The sequence below is a fragment of the Accipiter gentilis genome, chromosome 29 (assembly GCF_929443795.1).
Source record: "Accipiter gentilis chromosome 29, bAccGen1.1, whole genome shotgun sequence".
NCBI classification, from domain to species: Eukaryota; Metazoa; Chordata; class Aves; order Accipitriformes; family Accipitridae; genus Astur; species Astur gentilis.
This window is the reverse complement of record NC_064908.1, coordinates 8511907-8518038: the sequence shown is the minus strand read 5'-3', so window position 1 is coordinate 8518038 and position 6132 is coordinate 8511907.

The window sequence follows — 6132 nt, the reverse complement described above, 5'->3', positions numbered from 1 at the left end:
GGTTTAATGAGAGATTTCTCTAGGTTTTTTGTTCCAAAGGGAGGGCCCAGCAGATACTGATGCAGGATGTTTTTCTGAGTACAGTGGCGTTGCTGTTTCTTTGCCTGATTGTTTGCTGATTAGTGGTGGATGGGGGGGTTCTGTATGTTGCAAAATGTGTGAGAAATTGCCTTTGGATGGCCTTGCAGTTTCTGGGCCATCCTGGATGAGCCCCCACTGAAGAAGATAAGGACTTTAGCCCTTTTAGGTAACTTAGTTTAGAAGTATCCATGTGAATTACATCAAAATGTAAGCATAGATAATAGAAGCACTAACAAGCATTCTTTAGGATAAGATGTATTAAACATGCAGAAGATCACACTGCACAGAATCATCTGAGAAGGGTCAGGTAGTGGACAAGTGAGGAAGACTCCTGAAGACCACCAGAGGACTCCTGAAGAGCAACAGAGACCTTCAATGCACCTGTGTAAAGGACATTTGCATATGCTAATAGTTTCCCAGAAAAATAATGAATATGTGTAACATTTCTCAGAAATCTAGTGAATATGTATATAGAACATGTACTTAACCTGCACGATTAGGCCTGATGGTGTGCACGATAGGTGGAGCGATCCCCCATGCACCCAGCGCTGCAATAAAGAATGCCTGCTTTCTAAAACTCCAAAATTGAGTCTTAGAGAGTTTCTTCAGCTTTTTCGGTATCAATGCCCCAAATGGCACATGGCCCTGAAGGGAAATGGAAATGGAGAAAGTTGCATTGCAAACTGGGCAGGGCTGAACATGATAGTATGGCTGTAAATGAACTCAGCAGTACCTATGATCTAGCTTGATCTTGTTATGCCAAGTGCTGTATAAACATGCAAAAAAAGGCCAGGTTTTACCCCAAAGGGTCAGTACGTTGTCAGCTTATTCAAAATGTTGCAGACACTTTACAAGATGTCTGTGAATGTCATAGAAGTTTATATTTTATAAAGGAAGAGTTTTAGCTTATTAAAGACCAAAGGAGCTGTTACAGGAAGATTTCAAGGATGTGGTCATGGGTGGGAAGCTGCAGAAGCAGCATTTTCACGTGTACTATTACCATCTGCAACCACACAGTGGCAACCACAGCATGGGAGATCAGTCTGCTTCAGGCGGTGTCCTGGTTTAAGGCCAACGGGCAACAAAGCACCACGAGGCTGCTCGCTCACCCCTGCACTCCCAGTGGAATGGGTAGGAGAAAATACAAAAGAAGACATTGTGGAGACAAGGACAGGGAGGGATCACTCACCATTTATGGTCACAGGTAAAAAACAGGCTCAACTTGGGGAAGAAACAAAATCAATTTAATTGACTACCAGTCAAATGAAAACAAGGATAATGAGAAGTAAAACCAAACCTTAGAACACCTTCCTTTCACCCCTCCCTCCTTCCTGGCTCAACTCTACTCCATATTTCCCCATCTCCTCCCTCCAGTGGTGCAGAGGGATGGGGAATGGGGGTTGGGGTCAGTTCATCCCACCTTGTCTCTGCCGCTTCTTCCTCCTCAGGGGCAGGACTCCTCACTCTTCCCCTGCCTCAGCATTGGGGTCCCTCCCACGGGAGACAGTTCTCCATGAATTGCTCCAATGTGAGTCCTTTCCGCAGGCAGTCCAGTCCTTCAGGCACAGACTGCTCCAGTGTGGCCTTTCCCGTGGAGTCAGGGCCATCATGGGGGGCACCCACCTGCTCCAGTGTGGGGTCCTCCATGTGCTGCAGGGTCATCTTCTCCTCCTCCCACCGTCGCTGGTTGGGTTGGCCAGGGCCAGAAGCAGGTCTGACTTGGAGCCAGGGAAGCTTCTAGCAGCTTCTCACAGGAGCCAGCCCTGCAGCCCCTCCCCCGCCACCAAAAACCCCGCCACACAAGTCCAAAATGGGGTCACAAGATAACAAAACCAGCTGGAAGTAGGATCTAGCCTGTCTTGGGGTGATGAAAGAACAGCACGAGGCTTGGAGGGTGTGTGAGGTGCTCTGGCCAGGGATTCTCTAGGGCTGATTTTGTACTCAGGTTCCCACCAGAGGAGGTACAGAGATCCTGCCTCCTTCTTGTCTGAAACTTGCATGAGATTTATCCCTGATAGACTGGTCACTTGATTGAAAAATGTTTTTTAGTGCATTAGGACTTAAACAGTACTATGCTTTCTTTATGAATTTAATAGAATGAAAATATTAGGGGACTTCTGAGCAGTATTTCCATTATGTTATTTTTTAATTAATTTCCTGCACTCCCACATTTGTGCTTTCAGTAAAGTGTCATTATAATTAAGACTTTGAAATCCCTGATTTTTGGTGGGGGCTGTTGTTTTTAAGACTGTTTTGGCTTGATGCTCCTGAGAAGGTTTATTTCTGCAAAGGATGAGGCTTAAGCAACTTTCTTCCCACCTCCCCAGAGAGGAGAAGGCTGTGACATAGGAGGGTCTTCAGCTTCATAAACCACTGGATGGTCTTCAGATGTGTTAGTTTAAAATATGAACTGATATGAAGAAAAATAAACACATTAGCAGGAAATTGTTTGCTTTTGCAGTGGAGAGGAAAGGCTGGAACTGGTCCTTGGAGTGGGTCCTATGTTGGCTCAGGGTGAAGGCTGTGCTGCATGCAGCAGGATTAAGATCTTATTTTTAGACTACTTCTTATTTAAATTCTGTGCCAAAGAGCTTTGCAGAGTTCGGGTACAAGTAATGGCTGTGAGGTGTGTAATCCAGGGCTTCAAGGGAAGAAGAAAGGATTTGTACTCATTGCCAAGTTTTATGAAGAGGTTACGGAAATCTATGAGGTGACATGGGCAAAGACATTCCTCCTGGGTTGAGGAAAAGGTTTTTCACCAAAGCCTTTTGTGTAAACCAATCCTAATAAAATAATGCCTTTTAAAAGGCTCTTAATATCTTCAGAAATGAAAATACTTGCTGGTGGATGGGACAAAGAGCCAAAGGTTTTCCAAGATCTGAAAAGACATAGTCTGGGTTTGTCCCTCCCCTATCAATAATATTAAACTCATCCAAAGATACTAAACTGAGAAGGCAAGTCCCTCTCTGGTGGTACTTTCAGGGTGTCAGCCCTGGGCAGCTCCAGGACAAGCTCCTTCCAATCTCCCTTGGTCAGATCCTTGGCCTCAGTGGGATAAAAGAGCAGGGGGTGCTTGGAGTGACCTCTGAACCCAAACAGTTCAGTCCTGTAGTTCAAGACAGCTGTATTTGTATTTTGTCTATTAATTTAAAATTATATATATCCTCCTTCCATCTGCCCCAGGTTAACTGTTTCCAAGTTCCTGTTCTGTGAAAGTGGAGAGATCGGACACTTGTCCTGTCTGAACTGAGCAGAATGTCTTGCTCTAATAACCTGTGGCAACTGCGCTACATTTCCATGGGTTGGTTTCTGTTGCCTGTGTCAGCTAAAGAACTGCTGGTGTAAAGGTCCCTTGGTCCTAGCTGGCAGGATGGAAATAGAACATTCAAACGTATCAAAAATAGGAAGAGGGGTTAAGCATATAGTCAATTATAATCAGCCTTGCAAGTAGTAATTGTGTAACTTCAGTTTCCCTCTTTAGAGGAAGTAAGATCTAGGTATCTTTGTTTACAAAAATTCCCAGAGTGCCTTTGAAATCAAGCAATACCTATTACGTGCTCAAAGGTGTCCCCAGCAGGCTTCACCGCTGCTCAGCGTGGGGGCTCTGCAGGGCAGCAATGGAGGTGTTGGGGCAGAAGTGGGGTTTGGCTCTGTGGGTGGAAAGTCAGCTCCCTGGTGAGCCATGGAGACCGAGGGCTGTCAGTGGTTACCCATGTAACTCCTGAGCGGTGGCCAAATGAGAGTGCAGCCTCCCTGACTCCTCTGCCTGCTGTGGTGGTTCTGGGCAGAGCGGCCTGGCTTCCCTTCTCCGTGCTCCTCTGGCTGCTTACTGTGACAGCGTGGAACTGCATCAAGACTTGGAGCAGTCTTGCTGAGAGTAAGGATATGGTGTGTCCTCTCCCTTGCTTTCAGCTGGCAGCTTGGGAGCATGCCCTGGGACAAGCAGCTTTACTTTGGAAGAGGTCCCTGCACTTCAGCCTGTGGAGCAAGCGGAGAAAACTACAGGAAGAGGTGGTCAGGGATTCAAAAAGGGGAGCACTGGACATTGGCCTGTGTACTGCAGGGGCCAAAAAGGCAGCAGAGATGGGAAGCTGGCCCTGTAATTGCAGCAAGGTCAAGGTTACCTCGCCATTCGGTCTTGTGTATGCCCAGGTTGGAGCTAGGAGAAGGGGGCACCCCCTCCCCGATGAGGTGTTTGTTGTGGTCCCTCCCAGGCATGGGTTTGTGCTGTTGGGTAAAGAGCAGAACCAGGGAGCTAAGCCAGCTGAAAAATAGTTTCTCTTTCCTCCTGTTGAATTAATTTTTCGAGGGATCCGCCTTCAGGTCTGGCTCATGAGACAGTTGGTGCAGAGACTGGTGCCAGCAGAGGGCAGAGGCAGCTGAAGCAGGGAGTAGGTGCAGCCATGCCTTCGAGTGGCAGCTGGATTTCTTCTGGATTGCAGAAACGGCATAGACCAGGAAAATGCTGTGGGGCGGTTTCTCTTAGCTTGTAGAGGATGTGATGTGGGAGGCTACGGTGCCTGGTTGGGAGAAGGCCTTCCTGCAGAGGCTGTGCTTACCGTAATCTTTTTTTGGCCTGGTGGTTGTCAGAGGAAAGGTTTGACCTTGTCTTTTGCTGCTCCTATCTGTGTAAAGCACTGGTTAGAGGTTCCCAGGGACGTCCTAGCTTCTGCTTTGAGCCAGAGCTTGCACAGCAGCACTGGAAGTACAAAGAAACCATGTCCCTGAGGAGTGCAGCAAGCTGGGAGTGGTCTGGTGCAGGGCTGAGCCTTGGATGCAGGAGGCATCATGCAGTTTGTACCAGCTGGGTGACCAAATGCTAACGTCAATCCACGTGCAGGTTTGCCAAAGCAGAACATGTGTGCACTGTGGAAAGTGGTGTTACAGCACCAGCCTCCAGATAAAATTCTTCGGGAGGTAAGGTTTAGTGGCACCATGACCTTCATGAATCAGTTAGCTGAGGAGTGATGTGTCTGCGCTGCTGCAGTGGCACAAGCTGCCGTGGGAGAGCTAGGGGCTGGGCCTTGCTGAGCCTGGCCAGGCATGAGGCTGGCTCCATCGGCCATCTCTGCTGTCTGGACCAGCACCGTGCAGGGGTGGCAGGCTGTGGCTCTGGACACCACAGCCTCAGGAGATGCTGTGATCGGTGCTCTGGGGTGCACCAAATCTGCCAGTGGCACCTGATGGCAGGCTGCTGCTGGGACCTGCAGCTCCACACTGCAGGCAGGAGAGGACATGAACTAGAGGGACCACCAAGCTGCTGTGCAGCGTGGGGAAGGTGTTGGTAAGAGTGTTGGTGAGGGGCTCTGCGCCCAAGAAATTGCACTTTCACCATTGGCTTTTCTTAACTTGAGTAGTCCATGCACTTCTGGCAGGTGTTCATTGCTCCAAATTTACTCTGCAAGTGATGCCTCCAAATCCAGTTGGGAGTGGGGCATGGTTGGGCCCTGTGTGACAGATTCAGTGCCATTTGGCTGTTGTGTTTTGTAGGAGGGCACAGTCCATCCCTAAGTAAGGTTCAGGGATGCCAAAAGCTAAGAGTGATTTTTTTAAGCCAGAAAATGGGAACTTGCATGTGGGCACGAGTGGGTGGGCTGGTAGTGACTGAGGGACTGTCCTTGCCATGAGCAGCTCATAATGCAGAGCAGTCAGTGAGCATCATGTTTTGCAGGCAGGAGAGGTGAGGCTGAGAGCCTACCTGCACATGCCATTCCTGCTGGAGTCCAGGCCTCTTCTGTTTCTGCACAGGGTGCAGCAGATCTCTTGGCTTGGGAGTGTGCCAAGGGACAACATACCTGCCGCTGCTCAGGCTAGCAGGCAGGGATGTTATCAGTCCTCAAGGATGTTCAAGTACAAGGTCCTGGAAGCAGCTGCTAACAGGTGCACATGGCCAGCAAAGCTGTGCAGCAAGCTGGTGGGAGGGATAAGCATCGGTGTGGGATGGGGCTCAGCAGCAACCTCAGGCTTGTTTAAAGGACCAAAGTAAGCCACAGTGCCTGCGGGGTGACACATCTGTAGGGTTCAGTTATATGGAACTTAGTTATTGGGCCT